At 32.2% G+C, this 13011-nt stretch overlaps 1 protein-coding gene across 1 annotated transcript in view; it reads right to left on the bottom strand.

The window, feature by feature from the left end:
• The window catches only part of LOC127730405 (deleted in malignant brain tumors 1 protein-like), a 73950-nt gene that overhangs the window by 46969 nt on the left and 13970 nt on the right, over positions 1-13011 (bottom strand). The window contains exons 2-7 of the transcript XR_007995094.1: positions 8603-8780; positions 7800-7893; positions 5137-5249; positions 4464-4643; positions 4074-4164; positions 1186-1304 (exon numbers count right to left, since the gene is read on the bottom strand). The gene's annotated coding sequence lies outside the window, so the exon portion shown is untranslated. The remainder of the gene's footprint in view (positions 1-1185; positions 1305-4073; positions 4165-4463; positions 4644-5136; positions 5250-7799; positions 7894-8602; positions 8781-13011) is intronic.

Here is a 13011-nt window from a genome sequence, read left to right as displayed (position 1 = left end):
CTTTTCGAATTTGTTTTTATTTCATGGTTTGTCGTTCCAGAGTTAACTTTAAGAGCGACTTTAATTGTCAGATATAAGTAAATACCATAACTTGATTTTGCTTGGATTGATTTACTGCACCTTTTACATAATTGTTGGAATTGGTGAACGTAACACACCGTATGTTTAGAAAAAAATTTCCAGTCCATGAGTCATACTTGACATGATTTTTTTACGCCCAAGGGTATCCTCACGCATGTTTTTTTTTCACAGAGTCACTTTAATTCATCCTAATTAAATATTTCCTTACATATTCAATTTTATTTTTGATACAATTTTAATATGCACAATAAGGGCGTATCATGCGCTCTAGGTGCAGCTGTTTAATTTCTTATCATTCATCATTACTTCTTATTACAGTAAAAACATTTTAATGCAGGTCTTTCTCAAATTTAAAACTTACATCACATAAAATTTCCTTAACCAAATCCTAATATCAACATATAAATCCCAAGGGAAAACAAGAAAACAAAGAGCAAAAAACTATAAGCAACGCCTCACATTTTGTACCGGCAATTTAGAGTTAGTAAACTCGTTTACGGATGTACTAAATGGTAGAACGAATTATAATCGCTGGAATATAAGAAAAAGGGGTTGCTCACTCAATTTTGTCAATATAACGAAACTATAAATAACTGTCAATGTCATGTAAGTGGGAGGTTTAGCTAGCTATAAAACCAGGTTTAACCTACCAGTTTCTTCGAGAAATGCTTGTATAAAGTCAGAAATATGGCAGTTGATTTCTCTTCGTTTCGTTGGTTTATATAGTCGTGCGTTTGATTTTGTTAGTTTTTGTTGACTCGCCCTTTATGAATTTACCTTGGAGTATGTTTTGTTCATACTCTTTTATGCAAAAAGCACATGTCACTTATGAAAAACACTGACCACAGTCAAATGGACCGTAAAACATGCAAAGTTAACAACAGAGACCTCCAAAGCAAATGAAAAGTAACTAACACATTTCTGATAGAACAGACATTTACAAACGGAAATGGTTCTGTTAAATGTGCCAAATATATCACCTTGATTATAAGTCTATTTGTCGATAAAACTCTTATCATTCTAAAACACATTAGGTAGAACAGATGATGATGATGATGAGGAGGAGGAGGAGGATCACGTAAAAAAGTGAAAAAATAAGCTAACCATCAGTAACTTTAAGATAATCATACGAACAAGTTCCATCTTCTTCAATGTCCATGAACATAAGGTTCAACTTAACTCTTCCTAATGTATTCTGTATTATCCATTGGCAGTTTTTATCGCTGAATTATACGAAAAATTGGTAAATTATGAATTAACAGTAATATGTAATCCAAGTATAAGAAGTGATAATCAGCGTTTAATTATAATTTGATAATAATTGATTTAGAAGATTGTTATTGTTTTAATGTAAAAGTATTCGTAATGCCTATAATATATATTTTATGGATCGAATTCCGTTAATACTATTGATAAAATAAAAGTACCTTTTAAAACCAGAATAACAGAGGAAGCGTTTGGTAACAACAATCGATAAAGCTAAGCATTGACCACTCAAAGCCGGTAAACACTGAGGATAGGTTTTTAGATAATCCCGTAATAATAATGCACGCCTACATATGGAATGACCAGCAATTATGAAACTTATATCAACCCGAAACGTTAACGCTAGGTAGTGGTGATGTCAGATCTCGGCAATCTACATCTTGCTGAATTTTGTATGGTGACATCAGTGTGTTCATATGAAAAACCTTTAAATCACAGGTTCGATTTCACTAAATAAAAAACAAATATTTGATAAAGTGGTATTAGACATCCAACATATTATGTTTATATTATCTGGCTAAGATTTTTCATTTTTTCTGGCATGATGGACTTATCGATAGAGGTTATAATTTACTTTTTCTGTTGTATTTGAAGGAATTAAACTCGGTGCACACACCTACTGGGGTTTTAAACACTTCCAAAATTTCATATATATGTCCAAGCCGATGTCCATAAAAAAGGTACGAAATCAAAATAGTGGTATGGTTGACTCTCAATCCTACTAAGAGAGAAAGTTGTGTTCACAAGGTGTTATTGTCAGGGTTTCCGCTGGCGGTCGATTTTGCGAAAAAATAAAAATTTTGGCGTTTAAATTCATTATTGGCGAGATAATTTATCCATGTCCAGTGTACAATGTAAAAACAATATTGTCGACATCGCGATATTTACAATGTTAACCCAATATCGTGTTAACATCGTTAACATAAGAACTCTTATATACTGTTTACATCGTTGACATCATTAACATCGCGATGTATACAATGTAGTAACGATATCGTGTTTACATCGCGATGTTGACGATGCAAACGATGTAAACACAAAGGTATTGACTCGGTATACAATATAAACAATGTTGACACACTATAATTGTCACCATTGCGATGTGAACGATGTAAACACAAAGGTATAGACTTGGTATACAATATAAACACGATGTCTACGATGTGAACGATGTAAACACAAAGGTATAGGCTTAGTATACAATATAAATACGATGTTGACTCGCAGTTGTAATCATCGGATTGTCTACGATGTGGACGATGTAAACACAAAGGTATAAACTTGTTATTCAATATAAACACGATGTTGACTCGCTATTGTCAACATCGCAATATCTACTATGTAAACAATGTAAACACAAGGTATAGATACGATACAATGTAAACACAATAATGACACGATACCGTCGACATTGCGATGTTGACAATATCGATAAAACATCGTGCACTGGACATTCTTCAAAGAATTTGGCGAAAGAAATATAACGGTTCGACTTCCTCCATCTTGTTTACTTTTTTCAGGTTTCTCGGACTTTTTCCCTGATCAGGCAATACTGATAAATCACCTTGAACTCGTTACGATTTTGATAGAAAATCAATAATCAGCTGATTTCACTTTCTAGCTATCGGCAACGATGGACTAGTTAATAAAGATGTTGATTGTATTGTTTAATGAAATGGTGTGGTTAAATGGCGTTTCAACTTATTTTGGTACTACAATAGACCAAACAAGGTGTTATTATGGTACTACAATATACCAAACAAGGTGTTATTATGGTCAGTACCATACCTCCAACAGGACTGATCAAACTAACATGGCAGTTATGTGTGATTAAGTGCACATTATAACAATCCATTACATCGCACAGGACAAGGTTCTGACATGGTATCCGAAAAGAACCTGCCACAAGGTGTCAGCATAGTGCAATATGTCGAGGATATTTAAAGTCCTTAAACACCAACATATATTAAATTGTCAACTCAAAAATGACGTCAAAGTATCATGGTCAAATACTGTAACAGATAACGACAAAAAGCATATCAGTATGAAAGCCTTCGGTATAATGATCTCAAAGAATGTGCGTCTACAATGTGTCTTTGTGATGCGAAAGTAAAAAATAATATGGTAAAAGTCACATTACTCCCGCAAGGATTGTCAAATCCAAATAACAGTGAAGTATGTTAATAGAAATACGATGATAAATAATCCTACCAAGTTTATAGCCTTTTGGGCAATCTGTCTCTAAGTATTAGAATAGTGTGTTACGGACGGATACACAGACGTGCGTAGGAAGCCAATTATGCATTCAATAGAATATAGAATCTACGATTGGCCATTAAAGGCAATTTAAAATCTACGAATGAATTAAGAAACCCAACTCTGATCCTCGTTTTAAGGCAAAAATAATTCTATTTAAAAGAAATCATAAATAAGTGAATCTATTGGTTTCTTCTGTTTCTATATATAAAGCTGTATCGGTCACAATAAAGCATAGCTTGGTTATCATTTTTTTTTAATACTCTCCTACCGATCATGTCAAGGAGGTTATACCAGCTTCTAATTTGAATTAGGAATAATTATTCATAAACAAAAGAAAGCAGAAGATATACACTGTCAATATATTCCTATTATAAGACCACGTTAATTATCATCAAGCACAATAACTCAGTAAATTTACCACCAATATTCTCGTCTCGATCATGGCGTACATAAAGATTGCAACTTACGTGGCATACTCTTCAGGAAAATTAGGAGAAGTAATATACTGTGGATTGGTGGATGCAGTGAGATTGACTGGTAAGCTACATCCTGATTCTGCTATAGACAGATACAATGAAAATTGAATTAATTCAAATTTGAGATAAGTTTACAGTTAATTGAAAAATGAAAAGAGTTTTATAAATTTAAAACGTCTAAATGTTAATAGTATCCTTCACGCTCAACTTTACAAGGTTTAATAAATAAAAGGATTTTGATTTTCATCACATTGTCCAGACAAATAGTAAATGAACTAACCAGAAAAACTATTCATGGACAGAAATAAATAATCGTTACGCAACAAAAGTGCGCGATGATTTCTTATTTTCGTAACATAAAATATCATGTATTATGCTTACAAAAATCATTTCCACTGATTATTTTTATATCAAATCCTTTTTCAGTAGGTTCAGATGTGCTGTCAGATACAAATTCAATGTATGTCGATTCCGCTGATGTTTTGCTAAATCCACTCTGTGCAGTATTTCCATTTGGTGAACAATGGTTCTCTATCAAGGTATTAGCGGAACTATTCTGACCTAAAATGATTAAAGTGATTGCATATGTGTATGCTTGAAGCGGAAGTATAAATTTAAGTAAATCTTATTGCTTCAGTTATTTGTTTATCTACTTCGCATCAATTAACGAAACTGATTTGAATACGAGAAACCATTTTAAGCTATTGAATAGTAATGTAGCAAGTTATTGTATTTTATAGAATTCCATCACTTTCTATAAGCAAATGCGGCTCAGTCTGTATACAGATTAATATAAGGAAGAAACAATAGTTCAGAGTCAAAGACATGTACATCATGCTTCATATAGAAGATTCGGGAAAAATCATGGGGAATACAGCAGTATCACACAATATATGTGCGTACTGTTTTTATGAAAAAAAACAAAAACTTTTCGATTATAACAGAAACAAATATTTCACCTTTTCCTTTTTTTTGTGTTTCTATTTTATGAAAATGTTTAAAAAAAAAATACCCTACACAATGTATAAACTTATAAAGATTTGTAAATAGTTACCATCATGAACGTTCACTGTGTCACTACTACATGAAAGTGTGTTCTCTGTGCTCATTATTAATAAAACATCACCTTGGACTTCAGTTCTAGCAACCCAGGAACATTTTAGGCCTCTGCAATAAGAAGTATACAGCAAGAATAACGTTGACGTCGTCAAATTGCTTAAACTATTTTCATAAATAGAAAATCTTAACTGATTTGTTTTAACCATAATTAATTAATTACTTTGATCAAGTTTTTAATTGTGTGAGAATGATGGATTGTTATTATTTTTGACTATTTTTGCTTTGTGTGGATTTGTGATTAAATTGACTTTTTACGATATCGATTTATAGTACTGGCCGGATATTTCATAGCTACAACACAGTTTGGAGAAAACACATATAATTGCTCGTGGTGTGTTTTTATGGGAATCCTTAAATCTTATCTTGCCAATTTCGGTTCTTTTGGATGGGCGAGTTTTAAAAGATGTAAACGCAATCACTGTAACTACTTTTGTTTAAATCGCAATTTTTTGGCTGTCCGGGATGCATAAACACACTGTCACGATCGTTTGGCTGTTCAAGATCTTTTAATACACAGTCACGTCTGTTTGAATCCAAGATTTAGCTCAGAATTATACTTATCGACGGTTTTGTACTTACATGAGCAATACGACTGGTACCACCTGTGGAGCAGGATATGCTTACCCTTCCGGAGTACCTAACCCCCCCCCCCCCCGGTTTTGATGTGGTTCGTGTAGCTCAATCTTTTGTTTTCTATGTTGTGTCTTTTGTTTTTCTATTTTTCCCATGGCGTTGTCGGTTTATTTTCGATTTATGAGTTTGAATGCATCTTTGGTATCTTTTGCCTCTCTTTTTTTAACGTTAAATGGACAGAAATGACTGACATACAAGTCAGAGGTTTGGCGTTTTATTTAAAACCATGGTTCTAATCACCATTTGCAATCTTTAGTTTGCAATGGTACCAAGTCAGGACCATAACAGTCAGACCCTAACTGTTACCTTGAATTTCTATTTCTATTTATCTTTTTATATTTATTGGAATGGAAAAGGTATATATTTGGATGTGGATGTAGAAGTTATATATTTAGAATATGTTAGAAATTCTAGTTTGAAGAGACGAAACCTATATGATATAGTACATGTATTTTATGAAACACGGTAACAATTTGTCCATAAAGGAAAACAAAAGATCAATAATCCTGAAATTGCAAGCCGGAAGGACATGGATATAGGCAAATTTTGAATAGATTGAATAAAGTGCACTACACCTTGTATATCTTCATTTTTGGGGAGATTTTCACTACATATTAATCTAAAAGTGCTAATAAATATTTATTTATTTCAAACGATATCCAACTTTTAAGTTTGTTCCAGAAAATGCAATGAAATCAATATCATGTAGCATGAGTGGGAGTGCCTGCAAATATTTTACAAAGGCGAAATGCTGACGTTCGGAAACATATTAAAGTTAATATTAATTAAAATAAAACATTAATTATTTATTTTATTTTTGTTTATTCATTACTTATTTAATTATTTTGTTTTATTGTATAAATATATTAAAACTATTTGGATACTTATAAAACATTTATCCGCTTGGTGTGATACTAAACACACAATTCAAAAGTTTCTCTACGTTTGTTTCGAATCCGTAGATGTAATTTTAGATGACTTACGCAGTTTTTGCTCGTGTTAAAAATCAATACACCATTGTGTTAAATGTAATTTACGATCGTTTCTGTTGAAATCATTCAAATATTAGCAAAGTTAGTACCAATTGAATCTTACCATAGCAAGTGGGTGCATTTCCATCGTGTAAGACCAATGGCGAGTTCTATTAATTTTTATTTATTCCTCCTTTGCTGCCCTAAAAGTTAGCTTTGATAGTTTCCGACGAAAGTGTGTCCATATATGCGAAGACAGTATAGTTCATTTGAATTTATCACTTGACATTCATTTAGTGTGGGAAAACATGGTTAATTTATTAGTTGGAATTTAACTTTCAGTAACATGTGGGTACTCTTCGATATGTGTTTTTTTTTTTTCTTTTATTCTTTTTGTGTGTTTAGCGCTGATCTGATAAGATTAGCCTTTTAATTTGATTCTTATAGTTTGTTCTTTGTGTGTTTTTTTTACACCTTTTCAAGTAAGACAGAGGACTAAGTGCTCACAAAAATGCTTAACTCTGACATATTCTCTTTGTACATTTCCCAAATCAAGAGCATGTAATTCAGGGTTTCCGTTTGTTGGTTTCTGCCTTATTGGTTTCTTGTTTATTGGTTTAAGCATTAAGCAGGTCGTTGCTTTTCATCGTTGTTTCACGTGTTGTCATGACGGAGATTTTAAAGCTTACTATATGGTATGGGTGTGGCTCATTCTCGAAGGCCGTACAGTGTGCTGTAGTTATTTATATCCTCACTCTATGGTGGTTTGTTGTCTAATTGGAAATAATACCTTATTTTTAGATACTATATATTCCATTTCCAACTCATAAAGCCTGTCAGGATAATTGGGGTTGTAAAAAAGACACTGTCTTGTAATACGTATGCATTGTATTTGTTTTTCGAGGGATTTATGCTAGACCAGATCTTAAACAATGTAATCCATTCTCGTTAAGTTATCTATCCATAGCACTAGATACTATTTTATAATACTCACCCAGCATAGCCGTTCGGATATCCAGGAGATGTGATGCTAGATACACTATATCCTACAATTATTTCAGCTGATATGCCACTGCATTGTGCTTTTACTGTAAAAGTATTTGCATATAAAAGAAATTAGAATGTTTACATTTCTAACAATGAGCATAGTCAATTTCAAAAGGTAGGTAGAGAAATAAGATTGAAGTTCAATCTTGTCTGTTCGTTCGTTAGCAATAAATATTGAAATTTTTCCCATTGGCTGTGCTTCAAATTTTTGAAAACATCATTTACACTGTTCGATAGAAAACTAAATAAAAATATATGCGTTTTTTTTTTTTAATATAAATACATTGTATATTGCCTAAATATCGTCATTTATATGCAGCATGGAAGATCAAAAGTATGAACCAATTTCGTTTGCTTTTATATTATAGCGAAATGTAAATTGTTTACACATCTTTATTCGCATACAGTATTTGGCATTACTTGTTCATTGCAAAGCGTTCAGATGACAGCTAAATTGTTTATTCTAATGCAGACATGAGACAAAAGACAAAGTTATACTTTTTTTCAAGCAACAAATAAAATCACGGGGAAAATCTCATATAATCGTCATTAAACAATAAGAAAGCAACAAAACATCTAAAACAGGAAATAATGGTATAATGAATTACATTCAAGGAGGATATAAAGCATTCGTAAAAGAAACAACAAAACACAAAAAACCACAGAAAAGCGAAAAAAAAAAGAAGGAAAAAGTACAAATTGCCAATACTTTATAAGTAAGATTATATAAAATATAGGGCCTTTATTTACCTTGATATTTGGTATGAGAAAGAAGCGCACAAACCAGTAGATATTTTACTGAGATCATCTTAAGTTCTCAGTACGATTACAGGACGGCAACCTTTAACTGTGACTATTTGATCATCTATTGAATTTATCTTCTAACGTCTGTTGTGACATGCGCTATAATTTCACTAGTATCGAATTCCTGCAATAAAGACTGAATTTTTGGATAATTTGATACATTGTAATAACTAGCTATAACATTCAGTATTACGTATAGGTTTGTTAACTTTATTTTTGGATTGAAGTGTGAGGACGCGTACTACTTATTTTTGGCAATCAAATAAACTCATCATAGATACAAAGTTGAAAATTGTGTACGCCAGACGCACGTTTCGTCTACAAAGGACTCTTCAGTGACGCTCGAATTAAAAAAATTAAAACAACCAAAAGTAAGAAGTTGAAGAGCATTGAAGATTCAAAATTCCCAAAGGTTTTACCAAATACAACTAAGGTAATCAAAGTACTGAAGTACTGAACATCGGATGACCGCAAGTTCTTGTGGATGGTCCGACAAGCACTTGTCTCAGAAAAAAAATCACATCTCTATACCTGAAAGTGAGGTTAATGTACAGATGGACAAGTTCGTGCGTGGATGATAAATTAATGACAGGGAATTCAACCTCACCGTAATGACTATTATATTGTAGTGATACAAATCAGTATACTCTGGTTTATTGTTATATATTATATTAATACTTGTATATTACAGTTACATGTATATATAATTTTCATGTATTTGTATATCATTCTATTCTACTATATTAATAATAGTGCAGTGCAAGTGCATGGTGGACACTCTTCTGTAATAATTCGATTTTTCTAATAGAATGGATTTGAGTAGGCATTCGTATTTTCTCGCAAAAAATGTTAAATCATCCATACAGAGTTATCGTTCCTTGAGATTGCAAACGTTCTTGAGATATTCTTCCGCATGCGTGTGCATATATATTAATGATTTTTTACTTATATGTATATACATACAACAAAACATTTTAATATTATTAATTTATCTTCTTTATAAAGTATTTGATGAGTATTCATTGAAGAAATGAATTTATAACAAGCGATAAGGAATGTTAGTTTGCACTTGATGATGTCGACGTATTCATCATGTTTATAGATCGGTTAAAAACCCAAAACGAATGTTACGTAATGGAAATCTAGGCGATAGCAATACACCGGAATGCCCTCACGGTCATCCGCTGTAAAAACCAAAGTTGGTATTGGAAAATTCCGAAAATAAAATAAATTTTTAAGAAAAACAAATTAAACATAATCTTTATCAATATCTACGATTTCTTTCCACAGAGATTTTGGGGACAGATTTAAAAAGATATGATAAAGAAAAATAAATCTTTGTCGTATAGACGATGAGGCTAGTTTATACTGTACTGTTATGTGTTGGACCCATTAATTACAACTGATTGTTATCTGTTATAATATGCTGACACCTTTACACTAAAAGTTGATGTGAAGGTCAAACACTAATCGGTGTCCAGGAACCAAGTCAAAACTGAATTGTTCTACGATGTCTCGATCAACCAATGAAGATAACCCGGAAATGACATTTGACTGTACTATACTTACACTTTAATTATAGATAAAGAGTCGTATTGCAAAGGTTTTGAAAGATGTGGTTTTTATTCAAATTACCCCATGAATATGATAGAATTTAGCTGAAACATATACATTTACATTGATGCTCCAGCGCTTTAATCGTTTATTTGCATGTGATTGCACTTTGCTCAATGTTTGGATAAATTAAATTATCTGACAAATGAAAACTAATGATAAAGATGGGTTGAAAGTAACTGTTGCATGAAAACTTAAAACAGCGTATATTTTAGAATTAAATTGTATATTAAAAACACGGGACAAAATGAGATGAGGTCCTGCTGAGTGTAGGAATAACAACATATTATACACTTTGGAGTGAATGATATGCACTTTTCCTTGAATGATAATCTAATGTTAAAACGCCTTCTTATAGCATTAAACTTTGAAGAACTTTTTTATCTTATTGCGTGAAAACACTCCTTCCTTAATGACAAATTTTGAGAGAGAGAGAGAGAGAGAGAGAGAGAGATGTATTTGCAATCAAGGATAAAAAAATAGTGTTTAAATAAGAAGACTACATTTTTTACATGGATACCGATATTGAACATCGAATAACTCCGCCTGCGTTTACAATAACGTGCGCATTTTTGTAACAAGAATCTTTTTAATATCTTTTCTGTTTCAATTAAGGACTAAAGCATGTTTAAAAAAAAGCCCGATATACATATTCAGATAAGGGAATAGTTTTTTAACATGAAAGAAACATCATGCATATCTCATTACAAGCATTGTCTAAATAGGGATATCTGCGTTATTAATCACATAATGCAAGTGTTGCTGCAAATTTATAACTCCTAAAATGTACATGTGAAAATTTTAAAAGCTTTATCGTAGAACTTCTTATAAAATTACCTTAATGTCAACTCTCTTTAGAACATAAAACTAATAGTGAAACTGATTACTGATCTACTAATATACCCATATATATGTATTTACTATCTGTTGGTTATGTCTAACGAATATTTTCTGAAATAAAGAGTTCTTACGGGTACAACCACGAAAATATTAACAAAAGACCATCATATCCAGCGATAGGGCATCACACATAAAACAGATTTTTAAATGTCTTTTCTCTAACCCTAAGACATCGCCACATTCATGAACCTCATAAATATTCCCTGACCCTTCTTCTTGACGGAAAGTGAAAGTTTGGAATAATATCAGAGTATTACAGGGTAAGAAATAGACAAAACTGTTATAGGTAGAGACAACACAGACAAGAGAATTGAATAGCACAGTATACACTACTGAAATATTAGACAGATACTTACTTTTTGAGTAGCAAGAATGAGCAAATAAAAGCATAAGGTTCGACAATATGAAGCATCTTATTACAATTGTTGTTTTTATTCATATAGAAATAACATAGAAAAACAAAGGATATGGGGTATCCATCCATGACACAAAATCAGTACATGTACAGAAAAAACACACAAAAAGCAAAGGAACAGCGAACAGTGATATTTTTGAAAAATACAAAAATGTAAGAATGAATTCTAAAATTGAGGATGTCATTTATATACAAATCGTCACAACAATAAAATAATTTACAATTTTAATAAATACAATGTACATTTTTATAACAAATTGTAAGTTCATCTTTAATGAGTTATTTATATCAATATATATTTTTGTGTGTTCCATACTGTTTATAAAGCATGTTTCTTTCAGAACATGTCTCCTAAAATTTCATGGGACGCCTAAGGGTTTACACTTACAGAATCACCTCTATCTTGCTAGAAACCTATTACTCTTCAAGATGGAAGATGATGCTCAGTTTATATAATCATAAATGTCCTCCACAATGGTTCCAGACGATAATTTCTTTTTATCTGGAAATCGTGCTTAAAACAAAAGTAGGGGGTCTTGATGGCCGAGTGGACTAAATAGTCAAACTACTTTATCACTAGCCTGTGAGTACTGAGGTTATGAGTGGCACGTGGCAGGCGCGCTCGATTCCAATCCACCAAAGTTCTCTCCGGGCACTCTGGCTTCTTCCTCTAATAAAAATATCGGCTCATACATAGCAATAGTGTTGAAAGTGGCGTTAAAACACCAATCAATCAATAAATCAATCAATGAAATATAAGTTATTTATATTTTGGTGGACTATGCGCCTTGGTAATAATGATATTTGCTTATTTTGAAATAAAAAGACATATATAGGTTAAAGATTAGGATTACATATGTAAGAAATTATAGTCTGATATTTTTTTTGGCAAATTTGCGGAAACTATCTTTTACATCAAACATCCAGTCGTCACCGAATTTAAACAGTTCATACAAAAAAATATTCATGTTTTTGGAAATGTTAATGTCACTGTGACGTTGAAGCTTGGGTCAATTGTTTTTTTTTTTTACATTGTCCAATATAACTGAATGGAAAGAAACTGGCGTTAGAATTAATGTAAATTAAGGCAACAGTTGTTTACCGATGTTAAAATCTGGTAAATCGACCAGGAAGAGACAAATCAAGGTAACAAACAAAAACTGAGGGAATAGTATGAACTCTTAAAGAAGAGGGTGAGTCTTCAGGGTAAGCGTCTCCTACTATGCATTCATCACCAGCCATGAGAGTTCACACTCACTAAAAATGTCACAATTGGGAATAGGACACAATCGGTTAAATTGCATATCAGACGACTTTACTTGTATCTAAAGATCCAATATCAGGAAAACATGTCGCTAGTGAGTTGAGACACCGACACACCGTATCGGTCAACCAATTTGTGATGGTAATTTCGTAAAACTTAAGA

The sequence above is a fragment of the Mytilus californianus genome, unplaced genomic scaffold (genome assembly GCF_021869535.1).
Source record: "Mytilus californianus isolate M0D057914Y unplaced genomic scaffold, xbMytCali1.0.p SCAF_2, whole genome shotgun sequence".
NCBI lineage: Eukaryota > Metazoa > Mollusca > Bivalvia > Mytilida > Mytilidae > Mytilus > Mytilus californianus.
Note: the sequence above shows the minus strand (reverse complement) of the source record. Positions and strands in the feature narration are given on the sequence as shown.